The 25,914-nt window shown below is 40.2% G+C and overlaps 1 protein-coding gene across 7 annotated transcripts in view; it reads right to left on the bottom strand.

The window, feature by feature from the left end:
* Positions 1 to 25,914, bottom strand: part of APP (amyloid beta precursor protein) — a 275,601-nt gene that overhangs the window by 220,032 nt on the left and 29,655 nt on the right. The window lies entirely within an intron of this gene.

Below are 25,914 nucleotides of genomic sequence, written 5' to 3'. Positions count from 1 at the left end.
AGACGCTTAAAAGACGGAGCCACCCAGGCACCCCAAAATCTGACATTCTTTTTGGAACGCTGTTGACCTGGCTTCAAATGACAAGTTATCCCTCTTTGATGAGTACATCGTCTCTGTTGATATGGATAAAGTTAGTTCTTATATAGGGACCCACACAATGGAGACCACCCCAGTGGCTGGGGCCCACAGCACAAATCTAAACCTAAATCAGCCGGCACTTAAGGGAAAACACCTGTCCGGGAATTTTAACGTACACCATTCACAATGTGCCAACTAAGCTTTAGCTAGTTTACTTTACCTTCGAAAAGAGGACCTGCTAGCTTTATAAGGAAATTTCCCACTTCGGCCAATTATGTCTGTTTCCGGATTGCCTCTTCTAAAGCTCTTTAAAACTCTTTCTTTCCCCAAATCCCTGGGAACACAGTGCTCCCCCAATTCATGGGCTCTTTTCTTTTGAAGGACATCAAACTCATAACCTAAAATGTTTTAGTTTTGTCATTTGACAATATCAAGCTTTTCTCTCTGCCCAAAAGACGGATATTCTAAACCAGGCCCCAAGCCCCTTCCATTTCATACCAAGTCCAGTAAATAATTCTTGCTGCTTGTGGCCAGTATCAGGAGCTCTCTCAACAGAAACCTTTGTTATTCAGTACCCACGAAATTAAATTATCAACATTTAAAGCATGAATTTTAGGCAGGCCCAAGAAAGAGCGATGTCCATTGTCTAGAACAGCTATAATACTGGAATTAAAAAAAACATAGCACTTCATAGATGGCAATCAAACTATATGCCTAAAACATAACTATCTAATTAATGCCCATTTAGTCCTAAACAGTAAATGTTTTATATTTGATATGTAGTATATTTAGACTGCATGCTTATATATACCATATATATCCTATATACTATGCCCTATATTTGTCTAATGTACTTACATTGGTAATAGTAAAAAAAAATTTTTTTAATTTTTTTTTTAAATGTTTTTATTTATTTTTGAGACACAGAGAGACAGAGCATGAGCAGGGGAGGGGCAGGGAGAGAGGGAGACACACAATCTGAAGCAGGCTCCAGGCTCTGAGCTGTCAACACAGAGCCCGACGCGGGGCTTAAACCCACGGACTGTGACATCATGACCTGAGCTGAAGTCGGATGCTTAACTGACTGAGCCACCCAGGCGCCCCTCAAAAATTCTTTTTAAGGTCATTTTGATGTAGAAATCGTTTATCCCTTTAATTCAGTCTTTCCTTGTTAAGTTTCACTGGTATGTTTTATATAGTCGCCCAACAAAAAACACACAGTTATCACATCTTCATACTATTTTCACTCAGCATTGCTGTCTTATCAGCCTTGACCTTGTGAACCGGGAGATAGGAAAAGGGGAAGAGGCAAAAATCAAAGCATCTACTTAGGCCTTTCCTTTCATGATCTCGTTTGAGAAAAACCGAGATAGTCCCTTTCACATCTGCTTAAACAATCAGAAAAGCTCAAAACCTGCCTAGGAGTCTAATCAAGTCTGTTACTCTACAGCCTATGCTTGCTTTTCTTCATACTAAGCCAGCTGGCATCCCCTCTACTAGTTCTCAAAGCCTTTTTTATTTTTAAATCTTGAATATTATTTTCAAACAACTTTTCCCACGATGGCAGTAATATTTTGTGGCTCTTTGTTACCGGCTTTTTAAAATATTATTCTTCCAGGAAGTACAAGGGGGGAGCAAATCCACAGTGTAAGTGTTTAATCTGCATTTCTTAAATTTAAATTACTAGAACCTAGCGTAATGTTTGGAATCTCCCTTGAAATGCAAATGAAAACTTCCTCCTAAATTTGTTCTTTCCTTAAGTCGGAAGCAGCCAACTGAATCTACAAAGCAGGGGCCCAGAATCCCCAACATTCCAACTGTTAACGTATGCGCATCCATCCTTACCTTACTTCATCTATTTTTTCAGGGATATATGCATATCCCTGTATATAGCTGGATAGTAGCTGGATAGCTACTATCCAGCTAGCTAGGGATAGCAGTAAACACGCATGCACACACACGTGGTTTACTGATGGAGATCAATTAAAGGAAATTTCAAATGACAGTGCTTCGTTAAATTCTCATTCTAGACTTAATGCATTTAAGTCGTATTGCTAACCAGCTGGAAGACCTTGAAACTGGGCTTCTCATAGATGCTGGTTTGAATGACATTCATTGTGAAGAAATTTGATGATAACAAATGGACAGTTTTCCAGTATAATTTCTACTAGTTCTGACAGATAGGGCACATGAGCGTTCAGTGCATAATGCAACACAGAACATTTAAATTCTATTACTCCTCTCCATTGTATTAAAAAAAAATTTTTTTTAATGTTTTACTTATTTTTGAGACAGAGAGAGAGTGGGGGAGGGGCAGAGAGAGAGGAGACACAGAATCAGAAGCAGGCTCCAGGCTTTGAACTGTCAGCACAGATCTTGACTCGGGGCTTGAACTCATGAACCTCGAAATGTCGGATGCTTAACTGACTGAGCCACCTGGGTGCCCTGGTTTTGTTTTGTTTTTTAATTTTTTTAATGTTCATTTCTTTTTGAGAGAGAGAGTACGCCTCTCCATTTTTGACACAAGAACAATTCTATACATGTTCAATTTCCTAAGTTTTACTATTTTCTACCAAATCTGTCCAAACTCAGCCAAGATCAGTGGACCCATAGGCCCGAGCTACATTAAAACGGTTATTATTTTAAGCCACTGAATTTTGGGGTGGGTTGTGGCTTTGCACCATTATTGTTGCAACAGAAACTAATACAGGCATGTATTTGATAGGAATACTAAAATACTAAGTAATAGAATCAGGGCTCAAAATTATTTCAGAAGGTAGAAACTTTTTCAAACTGAATTTTTTAAGTATATACAAGATCCTGTATTTTTGCTTGAAATAATTCTTTGAAGTAAGTGCAGGACAGGAAAGGCACAGCTGGGGAGCAGTTCTGTAAGAAAAACTTCCAAAGGTTTTAAGACATGAAAATGAAAGGGGGGGGGGGGGGGGGGAACAAGCTAACTCACTCTTTTTTATGTTTTACAAATACAAGGCTCCAGACGATCATGGCAAGTCTTGCTGTGCCAATTCACACCTACAAGGACGTATCCACATTTTTAGACAAACATTAAAAAATTTTTTTTTAAAAGATTCCTCCAGAGGGTGTGCAATTGAATAAAGGACACCTCATTTAAAACTGAGTCGGAAGGCCAGAAAGGAGAGGTCTAACTAACACACTATGGATAGTCTTCAATTGCAGACGAACAGGAAGAGAGGAACCTCGCATGCCCAACAGGAAAAAGCTTACTTTGCTACCTCAGCAGGAGGAGGAATTTCTCCTTGCCTAGCACCAAGCGCAGCCAATAAGAAAATTCCCCAGCTCAGCCACTGAGAAACCATCACCACTCTGAACTCTTGCTTTCCTTCGAAGGACTTTTACTCAAAGCAGCCCCTCCCAACTTCCCCCTTTTCTCTATATGAAGTAACAGTTCCTGTCCTTTGATCTCCTTTGGTTTGCCACAGCTCATGTGTCCCAAGATGCAATTCCTCTGCTATTCCCAAATGAACCCATTTTGCTGGTTTAGTTTTAAGGTTGACAAGGGAAACAAAATTTTATTTGGGAACTTTATTTTCTTTTATAATTTTTAAAATATTTTTCTGAGAGACAGAGAGAGAGAGAGAGAGAGAGAGAGCGCGTGCGCACAGGAGAGGAGCAGAGAGCAAGGGAGAGAGAATCCCAGTCTCTGAGCTGTCAGTGCAGAACCTTACAGGAGTTTGAACTCACAAACCACGAGATCATGACCTGAGCCGAAACCAAGAGTCCTGTTGTTAGCCTATGGGCCTTACTACCCTGTACCCTCGAACACCTTTGCTCCCCTCTGGTACCATGTACTTAACACAGGTCTCAAGAAAATGACTATACTGTTGAGTACCCTGAACCGGTTAAGGGTGAACACCAGCTGTTTGAATGGAAGATACTCGATTTTTCATTTGATTACACTGTAATTAATGTAAATTAAAATTTTTTCAAACCCAATGAGTCCTATTATTGAGAAACTTCTAAGGATGTTTACAACTTGAATAAGCAAATCCACTTTTTGAGTGTAAATTTTATCAACTCTTCTCAAAACTTTTCGAGGTAAATTTAGTGTGCCAGTGGAGATTGTGGTGACTTAGTATGAAAGATTATGTTGTAAACTGCTTCATTAATAATTTTTACATGCCAGATGATAATCACTGGGTCAAATAAAAGAATATTATTTATTTTTTATTTTTTATTTTTCAACGTTTATTTATTTTTGGGACAGAGAGAGACAGAGCATGAACGGGGGAGGGAAAGAGAGAGAGGGAGACATAGAATCGGAAACAGGCTCCAGGCTCTGAGCCATCAGCCCAGAGCCTGACGCGGGGCTCGAACTCAGGGACCGCGAGATCGTGACCTGGCTGAAGTCGGACGCTTAACCGACTGCGCCACCCAGGCGCCCCTAAAAGAATATTATTAAAATTAATTCCAGGGCGCCTGGGTGGCTCAGTCGGTTGAGCGTCCGACTTCAGCTCAGGTCATGATCTCATAGTTTGTGGGTTCGAGCCCCGCGTCCGGCTCTGTGCTGACAGCTCAGGGCCTGGAGTCTGCTTCAGATTCTGTGACTCCCTCTCTCTGCCCCTGCCCTGCTCACACTGGCTCTCTCTCTCTCTCTCTCTCAAAAATAAAAAAATAAACATTAAAAAAAATTTTTTTTAATTAATTCCAATAGTTTCTTTACTTTCTTAAAATGTGGCTCCTAGAATTAATTACATATGTGATCACGTTATATTTTTGAAAAAGAGAGTGCAAGCAGTGGAGGGGCGGAGAGAAAGGGACAGAGAGCATCCCAAGCAGGCTCCGTGCCCAGCACAGAGGCCAATACAGAGCTAGATCTCACAATCATGAAATCACGACCTGAGCCGAAATCAAGAGTCCGACGCTTAACCAACTGAGCCACCCAGGCGCCCCACAGTTACATTTCTATTGGACAGTGCCACCCTAACCATGTGAAGCACAAGCCAATGCAGAATTGAAAAAAAAAAAAAAAAACCAAAACTGTAATGAAATATTCATGTCAACATGTTACCCATTTTCTTTAATTAATCTTACTGCACTCCTATCACTTCCTCTCAGTCTTTTTTATCAAGTCTTGGAAAGCGAGGACTTCAATTAGTTCCGTTGGCCCAGACCAGCACATTTATATCCAGGAACCTGATGAATATTTGATATGAGATAGGGATGAGATAAAACAATGGCTTAGCTGTGGCATATGAGCCATATTCTCTTTGCTTTATCTCCTAGAGCTAAAAACTAAGGCGTAAATAAGATGCTCTACATACATGCAGCGAAGCTTTTAAGAAGATAGCAATCGATTGCTGCAATCTTTAAATCTGATTTTGTGGGCTTCTAAATCTTTTCTTTCTTTTTCTTTGTATCTCTGTAAATGACACTTTGTTTAAGGACAGATTTTTTTTTTTTTAATTAAATGTATTTGGTTTTCACTCAGTAGGTTTTTAAAGGGAAGTATTTTAATGAAAACAGTCTAAGGCTATTGAATAGAGAAGGCTTCTGGCTCACATTTCTCGTGTGGCTGTGTGAATGCAAAATCGTGTTCTAATTATACTTCTCCCAGCAAAGAACATGCAAATTTCATCACTAAACACGAAGATCACACCCCACCAAGCAGTATGAACACAAGCAGTTGTGGATACTTGCCACGCAGAGCCTGGAGCAGCCCCCTTAAGAAGGTAGAGGTGTGTAAGAAAAACGAGGACGCATGGAGTTTGGGAACATGGAAACAAGCACTTACGTCGCTCGATACCTCACACTGAGATCATACCAGATTCCTCCCACATGGCACCAAACAAGTCCTGAAGTTAAAACCTCCGTATCGCCTGGGTTTAGTGCACATAGACAAGTAAAGTAGAATACTCATGAGTTCTAGATATAATTTATCACGTTACCTGGGAATATACTATCCCCATATAATCCGCAAGCTAAATAGTCAGGACTATTCCCGGGGGTCATTTCTCTCTTTGATACGGGACTCTGGATGTTGACGTGGTATTTGTGATACCTCACTCATCATCCGGCAGAAGCACTTATCTGTATCTTTTATCCAATACCCTATTCATCACTGTCTAATGATACAGTTCTAAAGTGGACTTTATTGATAGCACTTTATCTGTAGCGCTGCAATGGATATTCTGAGGCACAGGGCTCAGGCTAACTTGCTTAAGGTACAAGTGAGTGCAAATGTAAAAACCGTTTACTTCTTTTATTTTCTCTTTTTCCTTTTCCCGCTGCATTATTGACCCACTCGTCGGTCGTGTTTGGCATAGAAGAAACAGTCCCAAGGGATCATTAGATGGGGAGAAAAGAACAGGAAGTTTCTGAACAAACTGTAGCTGGCGGGAAAAAATGGAAAACGAGCTTCCAGAACAGGTTGTGGATTTATAAACGGAGCCAGTTTATCAATTAACTAGAACATGTACAGGAGGGCCATGCCCACAGGGCTGCATCTTAGAGTTATCCATTCGACCGACCGCGGAGGGGGGGAGGCGGGGGGGGGGGGCCCCCGCGGGAATGGGCATATTCCTTTACCCTTTGTCAGCCCAGATTCCTTTACCCTTTGTCAGCCCTATTTTCCTTCACAGTCTCTATCACGTGTCAGGCTTCAGGCGACTGTGAACCCCATGCAGGCAGAGAGACAAACGGAGCTAAAACAGGTAGAGGTGGTGAATGGGATCTTTGGTCTTGGGCTGTTCTTAGGGAAGGAGCCAGTATACACACATCTTGTCCTGGTACATTCCAGACTATCCACCTCCTTTAATAGCTCTATAATTTCTAGTACTAAAATGGTACAAAACTACTTACAAGGTTGCAGCTCCTCCTTACAAAAATGCTCACTTCGTAGGTAAGTTAAGATATAATACTGTCCTTCAAATTACATTACACTCTCAGAACAGCTCTCAGGGGGATAAGGGGTGCACACATCAACCCTAGAGCCTCGCTAACCTCTCCAGGAAGTCATTTCCACCTGATTTCCTACTAGCCTGAGGTGGAGTGTTCAGAACACTCTCGAGTCCGTTGGCCTGCTGTCATATAAGTGCCAAATTTAAGGGACTTGTATGTGTTAGCAGGGGTCCATGAGCTCGTGTCCTAGAAAACGGTACCTACTGGCCATTACCATTAGTAGACTGTTTTCAATTAACAAGGAAGCTCTTAAGTGGGAGAATGATAAATAACAAATTATATGCAAAGTGTTTTGAAACAGCTTTAAAGCAAGTCATGTTCAGAGGAGATCAGGCACACAGGAAGAGAAAGAAGAGGGAATAAAAGAATTTGCTCTGTGAAAGCTGAGACCAAGGAATTCAGATATTTATCATTTACTTCTGTTCATACCTCTTCATACATATACACATTCACACATACTTTCATGTTTACCCATAGATAAGAAGCCACCTACAGTCTGCTGGACCAAGAAAGATTATAAATAAGCATGTTATATGGGGTAAGAATTTGAATATATGTATGTCAAGTGGCATCAGGGAATTCATGATCTTTAAACTTAATGCTATTTTTAGAATATTTATTGAACTGTTTCAGAATGAGAACATGAAGTACCTTATTTTTAACATGCAGAGAAGATATTTACATTACGCCCTTTGGTTTATTTCCTTCCAAAGTTGCATAATATTTACTTATCATCTACCTTCCCGGTCCGCTTAAAAGCCTCATGCTATTTATTGTGTTTTTATTACTAGGACTATCGGTATAGGAGAAAACCGCTTTGCAAAATGTAATAGAAAGTCGGAGAGAGTATTAAGTTGATGTGAAGACGCTACGGTAACATTCAAACAGCATTCCTACTCATTGTTCAAACTGTAGTCTGTTAACTTACCACTTTTAGTGTAAGCCAAGATTGTTTCTTTTCCTCCAGGGTTGTAACACTGAAGAGTACTCAAGGTTTAAGTTTCAGGCTATTTGCTTGATAAGCAGAGGCAGATTATCCTTCTTAAATAAGGCACCAAGGCAATTCTCAAAGAAGCTTTCCCTTTCTGGAGCTCAAGACTCACAATGAGAATTGTTCAAATTGCCTTTCCTATCAGAATAAAGAACATTATGAACTACAATACCAGGAGAAAATCATTCTGAAGGGAGGTCAAGTGAAGACTGTTTCTATTTTCTTGGCTATGTTAAAAAACATGTTGCAGAAACAAAAAACAGGCCAGGACCAAAAAAAAATATATATATATATATATATATATATATATATATATATATATGTGTGTGTGTGTGTGTGTGTGTAGATATACGTATATATATCTATCTACATATATATATATGTGTGTGTGTGTGTGTAGATATACGTATATATATCTATCTACATATATATATATATATTTATATATATATATATATATGTATTTGGAGCCTTACTTTTCCACTTACTTCCAATGTCAATTTCAGTGACAAAACATCTAAATGGTGCTATTACTATGAGGATGCAGTTGATGGTACCCCCTGTAAGTATTCACCTAAGTTTTATCTGTCAGAGCAGAAGAGAATGTGTACATGCTTCAAGCGTGTGCACAAGGATTCCCAAGTCTTTTTTTTTTTCCAATGTAAATGCAAACAAGATGAGTTACAGATCTTCCCTGACTTACAGTGGGGTTACATCCCCATAAACCCATTGTAAATTCAAAACATCTCACGTTGAAAGTGCATTTAATACACCTAACCTACTGAACATCATAACTTAGTCTATTCTCCCTTAAACATGCTGACACTTACACTGGCCCACAGTTGGGCAAAAGTGCCTAACACAGGCCTATTTCATACTAAAGTGTTGACTACCTCATATGCAATTTCTTAAACACGGTACCGAAAGCGAAAACCAGAATGGTTGTCATTGTATCGGCTGTTTACTCTCGCGATTGCCCCGTTTACCCTGGGAGCTGTGGCTGGCTGCTGCCACCCAGGATCACAAGAGAGGATTGTACCACAGACTGCCAACCCGGGAAAAGATCCAAATTCAAAAGTACAGTTTATACTGAAAGCGTATTACTTTTGTTTCACATTATCCTGAAACTACAAAGTCTTACGTTGAATCATCGGTACCTCACTGTCCACCTGAGACCCCCTTGCCTCTCTCTCTCCCCACACACAAGCACTGAATAAACAAGTATGGAAAGCATTAGGGAATGCCTGGCATGAAAAACACGAACAGTAATAACCAGCGTGTAGAATCCATCATCGTTGACAAAGGCATAGAACAATACAAAATACATTCCAACTTAGATACCCATGAGATTCTTTTTACTGTGGCACCAGGAGAGTCATTTCCTAATGCGGAAAAAAGAAAATACAGCATCCACACGCCTGTCTTTACCAACTCCCAGGTACCAGCCACAGCCTGACTTGTTTGAGGACCTCCGATTCCTCTAAGAAAAAAAACAGGGTGCAAAAAGCAGGGTGGCTTGTGATCCTTATGGCTCAGTAACCTTCAATGTTAATTTCCTGACTCTTCGGTAACCCATTCCTGAGAGGAGTATCATTCTACAATTCAGGCAGCATTTAAAAAAAAAAAAAAATCAGATTATCGCACTAGACTCCAAGATTTGCACAAACGGTGTGGGCGGCCAGACTCCTTTCATAAAGCATCCAATCAACTATTTAAAACATTCCTGCAGCGGAAGGCCCTCAGCGGCATGAAACGGATTCTCAGAGATTGCGACGTAACCTGACACCTAAAGTGAAGGCTAGTGTAAAAAAATACACCTGAAAATATTATAAGGAGGAGACAGAAACTATTTGTTGGACAGCTAAGCTCAACAGCACTTGCTGATTGCTATCAAATACTTGTCCTTCTCACTTCTAACAGAGAAGGTTTCAGAATTTGATTCCTGGGTTAAGTTTCAGGAAAGTTCTGGCTTGATGCCTTATATGAAGATAAACATTTCCCAGGTACCGATCACACGCAAGCCTGGGGGTGGGGGGGGAGCCAAACATCCCTGACTTCAGTGGACAAAGTGAACGAAGAAGACAAAAACGAGGAGGCCCCGCGCACTAGTGAAAAAGGTGCTAAAGTGACACAGCAGTGACTAGGTTGACTTGGAGAAGGAAGAGATGGACAGAGTTGGCAAGGAGTAGGCAGACCAAAGACCGGAGCAGAAAATGGACATGGGAGGAATATAGGGAGAGCACGTGTGAAAGGTAAGACAGGGCTAGGTATACATGACCTTGAATTTGAAATAATATCCAAAGCAAAGGAGAACAATAGCCACATTTCACAGAGAGCAACAGCCCATCTGTGTCTAAAAAAATTTTAAACTTATGTTTTAAGGCTGTGTTTGCATAAAGGTGATTGTAATTCAGGCTAGATTCATTACCATATATTCCTGACTATAGTCATTTTTTTCCTTCTGATTTTAAAGTTTATTCTGAGAAAGAGAGCAAGAGAGACAGAGAGGGAGAGAGCACAAAGTGAGGGAGGAGAGAGAGACAGAGAGAGAGAGAGAGAGAGAGAGAGAGAGAGAGTCTCAAGCAGGTTCCATGCTGTCAGCTCAGAGCCAGATGCAGAGCTCAAACTCACGAACTATGAGATCATGACCTGAGCCAAAGTCAAGGCAGATGCTTAACAGATGGAGTCACCCAGGTGCCCCCTTTCCCTTCTCATTTTAAAAGAAATTAAAATTGAAATATTTTCGGGGCACCTGGGTGGCTCAGTCAGTTAAGCATCTGACTTACGCTCAGATCATGATCTCATGGCTGGTGAGTTCGAGCCCCGTGTCGGGCTCTGTGCTGACAGCTCAGAGCCTGGAGCCTGCTTCAGATACTGTGTCTCCCTCTCTCTCTTGACTCTCCCCCGCTCACACTCTGTCTCTCCCTCTCAAAAAATAAATAAACATCTAAAAAAAAATTGAAATATTTTCATGGGCCCAAAGCACCGTGCCTACCATGCAATCAATAGTGGAGAACCCGGGCCCGGGGTGAGGGACAGGGGAGAAGCCAAGAAGCACAGCATGCATGAGGAAAACGGGCAGCGAAGGCAGAAAACGGAAGCAGGGGTGGACAGAACTCTGAGGCTTGTGAATGTCAAGGATGGCAACACATGGGGTGCTGGTGGTGGGAAGTGAGCTTGTAGTACCTTCCCATCCAACCGCAACGGGTGTCAGAATACGTCATGCTGGAGAACTCGAGTTCATCCCAATGGAACGGAAGAAGGAAAGAAACGCTCTAGTCACCGCTTCCCTGGTTCATCAGCAAACAGCCTATTGGGCCACCACCTCTGTGTGCCCCACATCCCAGCAGGAGTTCTCGTACTCAGTATGGTTGATCAACCCATCTGCATGTCGTTGCCTTGAGTGATGGGAAGTTATTTTAAGTTTCAAAACTAGCACACGCTTTATGGAGCTGTGTCTATGTAACCTGGGGAAAGGATGGTCCGCAGTCTTGCATCACTAATCCATTCCTGAACCACAGGGAAGTCTTGCCCGCATGTGCACAGAGGAACAGCCCTCAAACAGAGAAAGAACGTGCCACAGAGGCTACACCCTGCCCCTGCCCCTTTATATGGTGTTGCAAAGATTTAAGTTCTACCAAGAAATCGAACCACGGAGTGTTTATGTAAGCTAAACTTTTAAAACAAATTTGTCCAGGGGCGTCTGGGTGGCTCAGTCAGTTAAGCTTCCGACTTCAGCCCAGGTCGCGATCTCACAGCTCGTGGGTTCGAGCCCTGCATCGGGCTCTATGCTGACGGCTCAGGGCCTGCAGCCTGCTTCGGATTCTGTCTCTCTCTCTCTCTGCCCCTCTCCTGCTCGTGCTCTCTCTCAAAAATAAAAACAAACATTAAAAAATGTTTTTTTCAAGAAAACAAATCTGTCCAAAGAAAGCGAGAGAAGTACACAACTGTGACCACACACATACACACACACTCGACGGCATATAGATTCAGGCTTCACACATTACCGTAGCTGCTCACGGTGTATCATTCTAAGTAATAAGAATTTTAAGTAATTGGAATGGAGGTACCTTTTTCAGATTTGCTAGAAGGTGTTTCACAGGCCTGGCTTTTTTCCTAAAGAGGCAACGACTGATGGGAGTGTGTACCTCACACGAAGCTACTCTGGCCTGAGGAAGGCAAAACTCTCAAATATCCACACGCAAAGCCAACCTTCGTAAACAGCTGCTTTAACTTGGCGCTCGCCTTCCGATGCTGTTCAGCTGTGCGGTGCGGCTCTAGCAGGGAGGGCTTTTCAGCCCACACGGATCATGAGCCATCTTGCTTTTTGAGCTCCATGAACTGTTTCTGGGTAGAGGCTCGAGGTTCTAGGGAAAGTTAACTGTCACGACTTGGGTGTGGCCTTTGTTACTAAGCCCTCGCCAAGCAGCCTCCGCCAGCCTTCTCCAACTAAGAATCACCTGGCTCAAAACGTCAGTAGTGCCCCTAGGTTGAAGAAAACCCTGATCTAGCCTTTTCCGCAGCGTGAAAGAGTCACGTCTTACTCGTCTCTATATTTCTAAGATAATACTTAGCACAATATTGGCCCCCAAATACTGGTTGAACCGAATAGAATTTCTCCCAGAACATACGGAAATAACTAATCCAACTGAAGTAATGTAAAAAGTACAATTACATAAGTTCTACAAAATATACTTTGCCTCCCACAGATACAAAAACAGATACACATGTTAATTTTTAAAAGGTACCTGGACTATCAAAAGTTATTAACGTGAAGCATGATAAAGCATCCCAGTCAAGATCGGCCCGGGATTATTTTGTATACAATAACAAAAAAATAACTTTACTGTTTTAAGTCCCTTGTGGGGTCAATCTATAGCAATACTCTAACAACAATTAAGAAGCCTTGAGGGCTAACTGTCCAATCTACAAACATACACAAAAGGCGAGGTAACTGCTTCTAAGCAAAGCTGACAAAACAGGACCATGCACTCATTACAAGGACTCCAAGACCAAAGAATCCAACCAGGCCTTCTGGCCTCATTCTAGCCACTCTTTTCATAATGAAGGACTCAGACAAAGCGAGAGAGGGCTAAACCACTGGAATCCCTCTGCATGACTTATTAACTCTACAAGAATTACATGTGTATGCTAACAGGTTACATAAATCAAAAGCCCTATAAACAGACATGACTAAAAAATACTGTTTCCAGAAACTTCTTCACGCCCTGTAACTGCACACCTATAAACTTGGCCTAATCCAACACTGTCTCTACTTTGAGAGACCTCAGGGAGCTTACAGGTGGCTCAGGATCCTGGTAGGAGGCACTGGTGGAGGGAACCCACACCTGAAGGTACCAATATGAATCTTGGAATCAAAAGAGAAAACTGGTCAAATTCTGTCTGGTGTTTACCACCTGTTTGGAGGGAAAACTTTTTTTTTTAATGTTTACTTTTGAGAGAGACAGAGAGAGATAGTGCCAGCAGGGAAGAGGCAGAGAGAGAGGGGGACAGAGGATCAGAAGTGGAGCCCGATGTGGAGCCTGAACTCATGAACCATGAGACCTGACCTGAGCCGAAGTGGCTTAACTGACTGAGGAACCCAGGTGCCCCTGGAGGGAAACTCTTTACCTCTTGATTCTTTTCATCTCTAAAACGGATGTAACAACACCCTACCTCACATGTTCTTATGAGGTTAAAATCCAATAATGCACATAAGATAGATAGCAGGTCATTTGTTTTTAAAAGAGCTAATCATATTGACTCTACTTGGATTTGGCCAGGAACAAAGAAATTATTCCAATATGAGACCTTTCTGGGACACCCGGAGAGACTGAACAAAAGGAAATGCAGCACTTGAACTCTCCTGAGTGCTATCCCCACAAAGATGTCTGCTCCTTATTTAGGAATCCCGAGAGAGGATTTTCTGCTCTGAAGAAAATGCTGACTATATAACCAGATATGACACACTGGTTTAAAGAATGTCTTATGCCACTTGAAATAGACCATCTTTCCTCATTTATCTGCAAGATGTCTGCCTGCCAAGTTGTTTCTAAGAGAAACAAACTAGTAACGACACAGTGCCATCATTTCCAGCCACAACCTGCATGCTCAGTGTGGCAGATCTGACTCACCACGTTGACATAGTATTTTTGAAGCACTGAAGATATTTTAATTCGTGCAGGTTTAAAATGTCTATTGTAAGGTTCATGAAGTCCATTCCGATAAGTTTACTATCCGTGAGTGGCAAGGACTCTAACCTGGGTCAAGGGGCTGTAACAAATTTCAAGATGGTAAGAATTTTTGGTGTGTTTAGCCACAATGTATTCAATGCATTTCTTTACAGAGAGCTTCTCTTACATAAGAAACTTTTGTGGCAAGCTCATACTAGCAAGTTATTAATCACTAAGAAACATATATTCAAAAGGGACTAAGTGAAGTGTAAGATAGATTTTTCAAATTATTAATAAGTCCCTCATGTAATTCCTAAATCAGTGTTCTCAAAAACGGTTTCCAAGAGATGTTAACAGTTATTCCTGAGGCAAGGAGGATGGGGTGCTACTCTTGTCAAACACATACGGGAAATGGACCCTTCAAGATGGAGGCTTTGTGAAAATCCTATAATAATGAAGCCAGCTTAACTATTTTTACACTAAGTTTCCCAAACGTATTTGGCCACGGGAGTCTTCTAAGATAGCACATTTAACATATTTGGAACAGAATTCGAAAAACATGCTAAGATATTTGAAATGAATGACCAAGCAAAATTTTAATCAGACTTTTTTGAGTATATCAGAATAAATAAAACCAAAAGAAGTCTTGAAGGGAACAAGGGCAGTCAATGTCACCAAGTGCCCACAGAATGTATGATAATAAGGCGTCAGATCTGGCTCTAGACAAAGTAATTATATGACATGTAGCACGTAGAGCAAAAAAAAACAGAGGATAAGAATAAATATGTGTTCACCACCAGAATATTTCAAAAATAAATCATGGACATTTAGAAACACGCAAAAAAAGTAAAAATCGAGAACTTCATAAGGTTTCAATACAGTGCAAAGTTCAACGTCTTTTGTCTCTTAAACTATACAGGTAAACTGAATCAATGTGGTTTATTACAAAAGTAAAGTAAGAGTTTCATTTAGTGAAAGAAATGTGGGATGGTTAATGACAGGTGCGAACACCTAAATCACATCCCTGGCTTCCAATATCACGGTTGTAAAATTCAATAATGTGATACTAGTAAAAATAACAAATGGATAAGAACTAAGAAAAGGCAGAAGACCTTGATATAGTTAACTCTGAACTAAAAGCACATAGCTAAGCATAGAAACAATGCTTTTCTTTCTACATGAGCATGAGCTATTACTGATTTCACAATAGAGAATACAAATTACTTCTGATTTTCCCATTTTCACACAAGTGAGAGTGAAATCAGCCCAACTCTTAAACTTCCCTTTCTACAAAGGAAAGTCCTTTAGAAGAAACTTTACAGATCTTTATACCTGTCTTGTGACATTGGGGAGCTCAACGATGGTGATAAGTAAAAAACACCAGATAAGTAAAAGATAATTTAACATAACACCCAGAACTTCACTATTTCTTAAATAATGTTTTCCTTTAATTAAATATTATATTGAACTGGTGGGTTAATTTTCACTATGAAGAAGCTATAAAGGGTTCAATGTCACGTGAAAGCCAGACTGGTCATACTTCCCGTGAGAAATGAGCAGACTGTAATTTCTATGAAGGCTACATTCAGAATCCAAACTAGACACAGAGCATTATTCTGTTATGTTTAAGACACAGCAGAATCTGTGTGTGTGTGTGTGTGTGTGTGTGTGTGTGTGTGTGTGTTTTAATTGCCATAAATTAGGTCCTCTGGTTGTTCACAGATTAGATTCAGCGGTCAAGTTTAAAACATCTATGAAGGAAAAGTCTCTTGCTCTGAGTTTGTTTGAAGACTGACTGAGTGGTTTCTCTGGACGCAGTAGCACTGCACGGATTTTTCAAGGAAAGACGATGCTTCTACAGAAAAGAACAAAGACTTTCTTCATAAGGAGACATGCTTGCCCATGAAAATAGTGGCTTAGAGCTGAAAAGCACACCAAGCTACTAATAGTCATTGAATTTTCGGTACCCACTCTGTGAATCCCCCTATGTCTCCATATTTTACACCACTCAAAATCTTCAAGGAAAGCGGTTTTAGGTATTCAGAACATCCCAAAGGATATTCTATAACACTAAAATCTCTGGGAATGACTAAACAGTTTTATGTTAAGATTATTCTACAGGCAAAATTCCTGTTTCTAAATGTGTCAGGTCTGGACAGCACAAATATGTGAGCTTTAAACGCCCAAACAAAAAGACTCTACTTTCTACTTAACAATCCATATTTTTAGTAGGTAAGCCTTCCCTTCTTTCCATCCCTCACCACCACAGAAAAGCAGGGGAAAAAAAAATCTACTTAAAACAGCCCAAACCATCTTTTAGATGGGAGTTCACTACTAAGAATTAATTCTATTCTTTTCCTTTGAGCATGCCTATTCCAGGGTAATATAAATTTATGTTATCAATAAAGTACTGAAAAGGCCCATAAAGTAAAACACTTCATTATTTACCCAAGGAGCACCACGGTTTTCTAGCAAAATGTTAACCATTTTATAGTTCACTGTGGTTCTATAAGCTTTTTTTTTTTTCCCTTAAAGACATCGAGTCTAGGGGCACCTGGGTGGCTCAGTCAGTTGGGCGTCCGACTTCGGCTCAGGTCATGATCTCGCAGTCCATGAGTTCGAGCCCTGCATCGGGCTCTGTGCTGACACCTCAGAGCCTGGAGCCTGTTTCAGATTCTGTGTTTCCCTCTCTCTCTGACCCTCCCCTGCTCACACTCTGTGACTCTCTCTCTCAAAAATAAATAAACATTACAAAATTTTTTTAAGGAAATAAGAAAATGTCTACTGTACTAAGTAAAATTTAAGTATTGATGGAGAATTTTTACAGCCAAAACAAGCTACTCAGTAACAACTGAGAAAAACACCCAATCATATAACAAGCTTCTTTAAATTGCAAGGCCTAATTTATTGACAATTAACTTGAATACCTAATTCAATCTATCTAAGAGATCAACCTAACTGATTTCATCAGTGAGAAACTTGATATAATATAAATGTTATATATAACATGATATGGTGAAAAGACAGCATAGTCTGGCATGTCAAACCTTCAGAATAATTAACCGTGAAACTTGAATTTGGCACTCAATTTATCACAGAGGAGTCTCTACATTACACAGGTTAGTGTGAATTAATTAGGTTTTTTCACCCAGACCTTGTTTTCTAAAACAAAGTCCTCACCATATTTAACAGCTACAAATAAACCAACTGCCCATCTAGGCTCTCAATGACAACTGATCAGTTGAGCTCTGCCACTAGATAAAGGATTAATCTTGTAAACAGGGACAGTTAAGACAAACAAATTCAAGCAAAAGTTGCTTGGCCATAGTAAGAAGTTACGCCTCATATATGCCATCTGAAGCTCACCAGATAGGACTCAGTCCGGTGGGGAAAAGTTTTAAATTAATATTATAAACGCCATATGCCTTAATTCTGATTTCAGCTCAGCCTTGTAATTAAATCTGCACCTTGCGCCCATTACATGTTTCAGCAAACTAAAACTCATTAAACTAAAATCTACAAAAAGAACAAGGTCCCAGCGCACTGAATTAAGACTTCTAGACTCCAGTATATAAAAGTCACGCCTCTTTAAGTAATTAATTTTAGCTGTCCCCCACATTAAAATAAAAATCTTTCTTACTCCTTACCTACGACGGAACTTTAAATTTTCCATTACGCAGCATATGATATGTGCCTTATTACCTGGATATTGGTTTAGCATCCACAGCATATATTTATCTCCGTAAGTCCTGAATCCACTGGCATAGTGCTTGCCCAAAGAACAAAATATTTGGTTACTTCAACTTAGTTTTAAAAACCCAGGAAATTATGTTACCAAATACAGTAGTTTGAGTTTTAAAGCCATTCCTTTTTTTTTTAAGTTTATTTATAAGTAATCTCTACACCCAAAGTGGGGCTTGAACTCACGACCCTGAGATCAAGAGTCATATGCTTTTCTGGCTAAGCCAGCCAGCCAGCCAGATTATTTTCTAAGGAAAATAATCTGTGTTGACTCCAAAAAGAACCCTTCTTGAGGGCCTCTATTAAAATCTAAGTGCAAAGATGCCAAAAGTAAAAATGCATTAAGAACTGGCCTTATTTGGGGGCACCTGGGTGGCTCCATCAGTTAAGCATCTGACTTCGGCTCAGGTCATGATCTCACAGTTCCTGGGTTCAAGCCCCACATCGGGCTCTGTGCTGACAGCTCAGAGCCTGGACACTGCTTCACATTCTGTGTCTCCCTCGCTCTTTGCCCCTCAAAAATAAATAAACACTAAAAATTAAAAAAAAAAAAACTGGCTTTATTTGATACAAGAAAGTAAAGGAATGTATGATTTCTGATTCATGTATTCTACACTAGAAGTTTATTACAAATGCTTCATTGCTGAAGCTCAATGTCAAAAAGATTAAAAAAAAAATCTGATAGCTCCTGAGTAATCAGAAGGAAACTATTAATACCGCATATGCGATTTTTATTAACACACTTGCCACAACATTTTGACTTTAGGACTCACCTAATGTTTGTGTGATACTAGATCCAGATTAAGTCTGAATGTCTTAATTACTCATTACAATAACTGAGGAGATGAATCATTAGACCATGGATTAGGTGTACAATCTTGTTCCATATCTTTTTGGCTATTAGTTGATTAACAATTAGAATAAAGGAAAGTGTTCCCTTTTCAATATAAAACCAATCAGAACCAACACAAGAAAAATTTCCTACATCGAAATGGAGATGTTACAGCTGTCTAGATATAAATCTCTCTGCCTGGCTCTAACCTAGAACGTAAATTGGTTAAGGACCTTGCGCTCAGACAACTACAAAATGACATTCAACCTTTTATACTGACTTCTTTCCAGGAATTCCCAAGGTGTTAAAATACACCATTTAAAGGAAAAGCAATGTTTGCTGGTCTATGATTATCTACATACTTGTTTCCATTCCCAGCCCATATTTTGCATATCTAAGAAGCAATACCCTAAAATACACTCTTTTCAAAAGTACCGACAGAGGTGCCTGGGTGGCTCAGTCAGTTGACTTGATTTCGGCCTGGGTCAAGGTCCCGGGGTCGTGGGATGGAGTGCCGGGTGTGGAGCCTGCTTGAGATTCTCAATCTCTCTCTCCCTCTGCCCTTCTCCCGCTCGTGCACTCTCTCTCTCTCTCTCTCTCTCTCTCTCTCTCTCTCTCTCAAATAATAATAATAATAATAATAATAATAATAATAATGAAAGTACTAACAATAATAAATATGAAATCATTAGTTTATTAATAGTGCAAATAAGACAACCTCGGCTACAAATCAATTAAAAGTCAGCTTAACAGAGCAGAGAATTAACTCAAAAAGGTAATCAATGGAGAACAAAATCAAGGCCATTTTGTGAAGCAGAATTTAAAAAAATACATATCCACTCTTGAAATCCTTCCAATAGGAATATTCACCCTTTGTTAGTTAACACAAAGTGTGAATGTTTTTCTTTTAAAACAATTTGCTTCTCACAGCACAGCAATTTTCTAAGTGTGATTCTAGGAGAAAATGCAGAACTCCCCATTTGTTCTCTTCAGTTCCCACCCCTCTGCCCCAGAACAGTGATAATAATAATCTTCCATAATTACTTTGTAGAATCTATTGTGAATATGTCAAAATTCAGAATGAGACTGTATGTTTTTAATACATGATTTAGAATGATTTCCCAAAAGACCACAACTGAACATTTTCTTGAAGTGAAGATACTTGGTAATTCTTTTTTTTTTTTAATTTATTTTTTAATGTTTGTTTATTTTTGAAAGAGAGAGAGAGAGAGAGAGAGAGAGAGAGACCGAGTGTGAGTGGGGGAGGGGCAGAGAGAGAGGGAGACATAGAATCTGAAGCAGGCTCCAGGCTCTGAGCTGTGAGCACAGAGCCTGATGGGGGGGCTCGAACTCATGAGCTGTGAGACCATGACCTGAGCTGGAGTTGGATGCCCAACCGACTGAGCCACCCAGGCACCCCTACTTGGTAATTCTTATAACCCAAATATTTCCAAGTATCTAAAAATAAAATTTTTCATCATTCCACTTGCAACAAGATTCTCAGTCAAAATCATTCAGCATTGTTAACATTTCATCACATCCCTCTGCATATACAACAGTGCCCATCCTCTAGTATTTTTTTAAGTTTATTTATTCTGAGATAGAGAGCACGTGCACACACACACACACGTGAGTGGAGGAGCAGGGGAGAGAAAGAGAGAGAGAGAGGAAGAGAGAGAATCCCAAGCAGGCTCCACTCAGTTCGGAGCCCAGTTCAGGGCTCGATCTACTAACCAGGAGATCATAACCTGAGCCAATATCAAGAGTCAGACGCTTAACCGACTGAGCCACCCAGAAGCCCTCCCTAGTATTTGAAGACAGCCATGCACTTACTCTGTTTCTAGTGAATAGGAAGCAAGAGACACTATCCCTTATAATTATGCTCTGAGCATAATCAGACAGCAAGCCAAAGATAAAGCCAGGATTAGAATTACCTTCTTAAATTCTTAGCTTATCAAGAAGATAAAGCAGGTGGATATTACTACCTCTATAGCAGCAGCACCAGACTTTCTCACCCCGGATTCAAGACCTCTCCAATCTGTCAGAAAGCTTATAGGGACTGAAAGCAGCCCCCTGAGATGCAAAGACTTCGTAACTGAAGGACATTCAAGTACATATCAATGGAAACTATTTAATTTTCTACCACTTGCTAACTTGTAACCACAGAACCACAAAAAACACATTCCAAATCCAGAAATTTTCTTCTTAATTCAATGCAAATTCAATCCAATCACTTCATACAGACCTTTGTTCATGTTTACCACCCCAAATTTTCATTTTCGATTTCCACTGTCCTATCTCAGGAAAAACGCAAGCTACTTAGGGAAGTCGACATACTTACTATTTTCTCAAACTCATTCCGAAATATCTGCCTTTGCCAAATGTTAAATGCAAGCCTTTCCTGAAGATTGTAGAAGTCTAAGAGCCCTACCTGACTTTCCCTCTTTCTTGTCCTAGACTTCCATCTTCTCAAGTTCACTAAACCAGGAGTGTTTTGTATACACTGAGGAAGCAGCAGAGAAAACAAGAGGCAGGAGTATTCGGAATTGCCTTTCAGAAGTAGTTCTGTCACGTGCACATATGTGCTCCTCTCATCCTGTACCCCACTGCCTCTCTGACTGAGAATAGACTCATGCACACACACACACACACACACACACACACACACACACACACACACCGACTTACCCAACCAACACACTCGTATGCACCAAACTTACCACTTCCACACCCCACATAACCCCCCACTCCCACCATTCACACCCACCACCCCGCACACAACACACACGTGATATGCAATCACCCATCACAATAAAGCTTTAAAAAAATAGATAATCTGATGATTCTACTCCATCTCGGTGCTATCAGGCTGTAAGGAATGTTATTTTTTAACGTGCACAAAATCGTTCAGGCTCTCAGTAAGGTTTCTACAATGTTTGCCCCCCCTAAGAAACACTGACATTTGAATTTTATAAGACAGAAGTCTGAACTCTAGAATTCGTCTTTGGCTTCTATAGCAATTTGAGTCATAAATAATTTCAAAATGTGGATTTTTTTAAATGTTCCTTTTTGAGAAAAAGAGAGCGCAAGCAGAGGAGGGGCAGAGAGGGGGGAGACAGAGGATCCAAAGAGGGCTCTGTGCTGACATCAGTGAGCCTGATGCGGGGCTCAGACTCAAAAACCAAGGGATCATGACCTGAGCCACCCAGGCACCCCTCAGAATATGGATTTTTAATGAGCAGTTAATTTACCTCAGTGTACCTAATCCATTTTCAGAAATGCTATTGTAAAAATTTGTGATTACTTCCTTGTATCTAAGCTATGAGCAACCTAGAAGGTAGATGCTAAACCCAGAACACAGGTTGATTATTTTCTGAAAAACTAAAGCTTGTTTCTAACGCAGAATGAAGTCTTGGCCTTGACTGCAAAGCACATCTGTCTCCTGCTGCTAGATCTGTGAAGAGGCTACAATGACCTTCCCCCTGATAAACCAGAAACCAGCCCTCTTGGGTCACTGGTTTTCAAACTGTACTCTCTGGAACCCTGGGGTTCCTTAGAGGTGCTTCGGTAGTTGAGAGGACGCTAAGTAAGGGTACGGGTTGTTAAGGCTTCAAGGAAAGCAAACGGGTTTCCACAACCAATTTTATAGACTGAGGTCCTACCTAATCAAACAAAATGTTTGAAAAGGAAAATTAGTTATGCTGCCTTACTCTTTAACCCCAGTGAAAACCCATGCCCTACACACTCTAGAACATTATAATTAGAAGCAGAATTTTGAAACTGTGTAGGATGATGGATGTTAACTAGCCTTACTCTGGGGATCATTTTGCAATACATACAAATATTGCATCATGTTGCACACCTGAGATTAATGTTATATGCCAATTACAGTATCTCAAATTTGTAATAGTGATCACACTCCAAAAGGTTTCAAGTTGCTATAATTTTCATCTGTCACAAAACAAGTAGGTGGGAGGTGGGCTGGGGGGAGGAGGCTTTGTCATCCTAACAAGGTAACACTCCCAACAAGACCCCTTCCCTGTAGAGCGTGAGAGAAGAAAACAAGACACCAAAACCAGACAAATTTTAGGAGCTATAATCTCTCATTTGGAAACACTAGACAAAAATGTATATGTAGAATTCAGTTAAATATGTGTGTGTATATATATATAAAACCCTAAAATTTAAATAATATGTCAGAGTTCTTCAAAAGTCACTTAGCAATAATATAAAAATATTCTGGTCTTCCATCCCAGGGATAAATAAAAAGACAGGAGAGATCTTATTTCTGTTCCTTCATTTAGTGGATATGAGTCATGGCCGTCCCTAGGATTTTACTGATGAAACAAAATACGTATTTGTTCTGTAAACAAAGAGCTTCCTAGGGAACTCATTTGCCTCTTAAACGGGAATTGTTGGTATTTTTTGTGGCTCTAATGATATTTAGAAAATTTATAAGCACTTTAATATATTTTAAAAGATTCTCCAAATTTTTTTAATGTTTATTTTTGAGAGAGAGAGAGAGAGAGACACAGAACATGAGTGGGGGAGGGGCAGAGGACTGAGCCGCCCAGATGCACCAAGATTCTCTAAGTTAATAACAAAACATGTACTAATATCTGGTGGCTTTTTTTCTAGTCGATACCGCTCTAAATGTAAAATCTTGCATCAGATCCGTTTAGAAACCTACGACCAAAAGTATTTACAGGTAAAATGATATGATGCCTAGAGCTTACTTTAAAATACTACAAACAACTAACAAAAATATGTGTGTGTGTGTGTGTGTGTGTGTGTGTGTGTGTGCACTTAAACAAGAACAGCAAAATGTAGTCCGTTGTTGAAGGTGAATGAGACGTATGCTTGAAATTTTTCATAATAAAAATGTTTTGGGGTGCTTGGGTAGCTCAGTCGGTTAAACTCCGGTCCTGATCTCATAGCTTGTGAGTTCGAGCCCCCGCGAGGGGCTCTGTGCTGACAGCTTGAAGCCTGAAGCCTGCTTTGGACTCTGTCTCCCTCTCTCTCTGCCCTTCCCCTACTTGTGCTCTGACACTCTCACTCTCTCTCTCTCTCTCTCTCTCTCCGTCAAAAATAAACATTACAAAAATGTTTTGAATCCCTTTGGAAATTTGTCAGATTATGTAAACTACACACAAACGGTATGCATGTTATAAGATTAAAATGCAGGATTAAACCAAAGGATTAAAAGAATTTATAAAACATCATTCTCCCAATTTCATAAATAATTTGTCAGTAGATAGTTTCCAATGGATATAACATCATGGTAACTCTTACTCAATATTTATCAACTGCAAACACAAAATGGAAATCTAACTGACTCAAAAAGCAAACTGTGGTTTGGTTACTTACTATTTGATCTAAGGAAAAGTAAAGGAAGACTTCCTTCAACACTATTGCTTACCTTCTTGGCAAGCAATGAGGTGTTTGCAAACGTATGCAGACTGTGGGGAAACATCATGACACCCTCATACAGGTGACCAGTGAACGACACAGGTCTGAACTGCGTGGGTCCATTTATACAAAATTTTTTTGATCAATACGTTACAAAACTGTAAATGTATTTTCTCTTCTTTATGATTTTCTTAGTAATAGTTTCTCTAGCTTACCTTATAATACAGTATATATTATGATATTTAAAATATGTGTTAATTGGTTTATGTTATTGATAAGACTTCCAGTCAACAGTAGACTATTGGCAGTTGAGTTTTGGGGGAGTCAAAAATCATATGTGGATTTTCAACGACCCAAGCGGGGGGCTGGCTGGTCAGTGACCCTACCCCTGCTTTGTTCAAAAGTCAATTGGGGCGCCTGGGTGGCGCAGTCGGTTAAGCGTCCGACTTCAACCAGGTCACGATCTCACGGTCCGTGAGTTCGAGCCCCGCGTCGGGCTCTGGGCTGATGGCTCAGAGCCTGGAGCCTGTTTCTGATTCTGTGTCTCCCTCTCTCTGCCCCTCGCCCGTTCATGCTCTGTCTCTCTCTGTCCCAAAAATAAATAAACGTTGGAAAAAAAAAATTAAAAAAAAAAAAAAAAAGTCAATGGTAGGGGGGCACTTGCTGGAATGAGCACTGGGTGTTATATGTAAGTGATGAATCACAGAATTCTACTCCTGAAACCATTATTATACTATGCTCACTAACATGGGATTTAAATTTAAAAAAAAAATTTTAAGTCAACTGTACTTTTGTAAGATGTCATATTACTCTGAACCATGATTTCAGATCGAGTCTGTACATTTTAATATGGTAGAAAACGTTGATCAATATCTTGAACTGCAGGGGCTACAAGAAACACCACGAGGCAATGTAAGTAAAAGATCTGAAATAAGTAAAGAAAGGGAAGAAGGTATGTTAATGCACAGAAGAGCTAACAGTGCATCCTCTTTGCCCTTGAGAAGAATGCATTTTATCATGAGGAAAAACTTTAAAATCAAAGGTAACTCATTATCAAATAATTGTGTATAAAACTATCCTTTTCCCTTGTGAAGGGTCCAAAGGGTTGCTTCTAAAAGCTCATAGTCTGGTCAACGTTTTGTAACTCTACAGGTAAATATACTTTAGTGATGTTAGCTTCCATCAGCATCCACTAGAGTGATCATTAAATCACTGGCCTTGGGGCACTTGGGTGGCTCAGTCGGTTGAGCGTCCGACTTTCGCTCAGGTCATGATCTCACACTCTGTGAGTTCAAGCCCTGTGTTGGGCTCTGTTGCTGACAGCTCAGAGCCTGGAGCCTGCTTCGGATTCTGTGTCTGCCCCTCCCCTGCTCATGTTCTGTCTCTCTCTGTCTCAAAAATAAGTAAAAACATTAAAAAAAAAATTTAAATCACTGGCCTTCCCCCAGACCACACTAGGGGTTATTCCATGATCCATTCCTGCAAATTACCGGATTTTTTTTAAAAGGAGCTATAATTTTTAAAAGCTCAATACACCCTCTATGAGAAGCATCTCACTAAACAGAATTTTCAGGCAGAGCAAGAGTGTTTTACAAAGAGTTATCACCCTGGTTAGAGAATTGCATTTCAGGGACTCACAAATTACAAAGGTACTGAATAATTTGTAAACGTCATCCCTACTGATAGTTCTAAATTTTTATAATGTTGCAACTTACAGAAAGATACTAATGTCTGAGAACAGAGTTTCACCT

This window comes from Herpailurus yagouaroundi, unplaced genomic scaffold (assembly GCF_014898765.1).
Source record: "Herpailurus yagouaroundi ecotype Mexico unplaced genomic scaffold, PumYag 162, whole genome shotgun sequence".
In the NCBI taxonomy this organism is placed as follows: Eukaryota; Metazoa; Chordata; class Mammalia; order Carnivora; family Felidae; genus Herpailurus; species Herpailurus yagouaroundi.
Note: the sequence above shows the minus strand (reverse complement) of the source record. Positions and strands in the feature narration are given on the sequence as shown.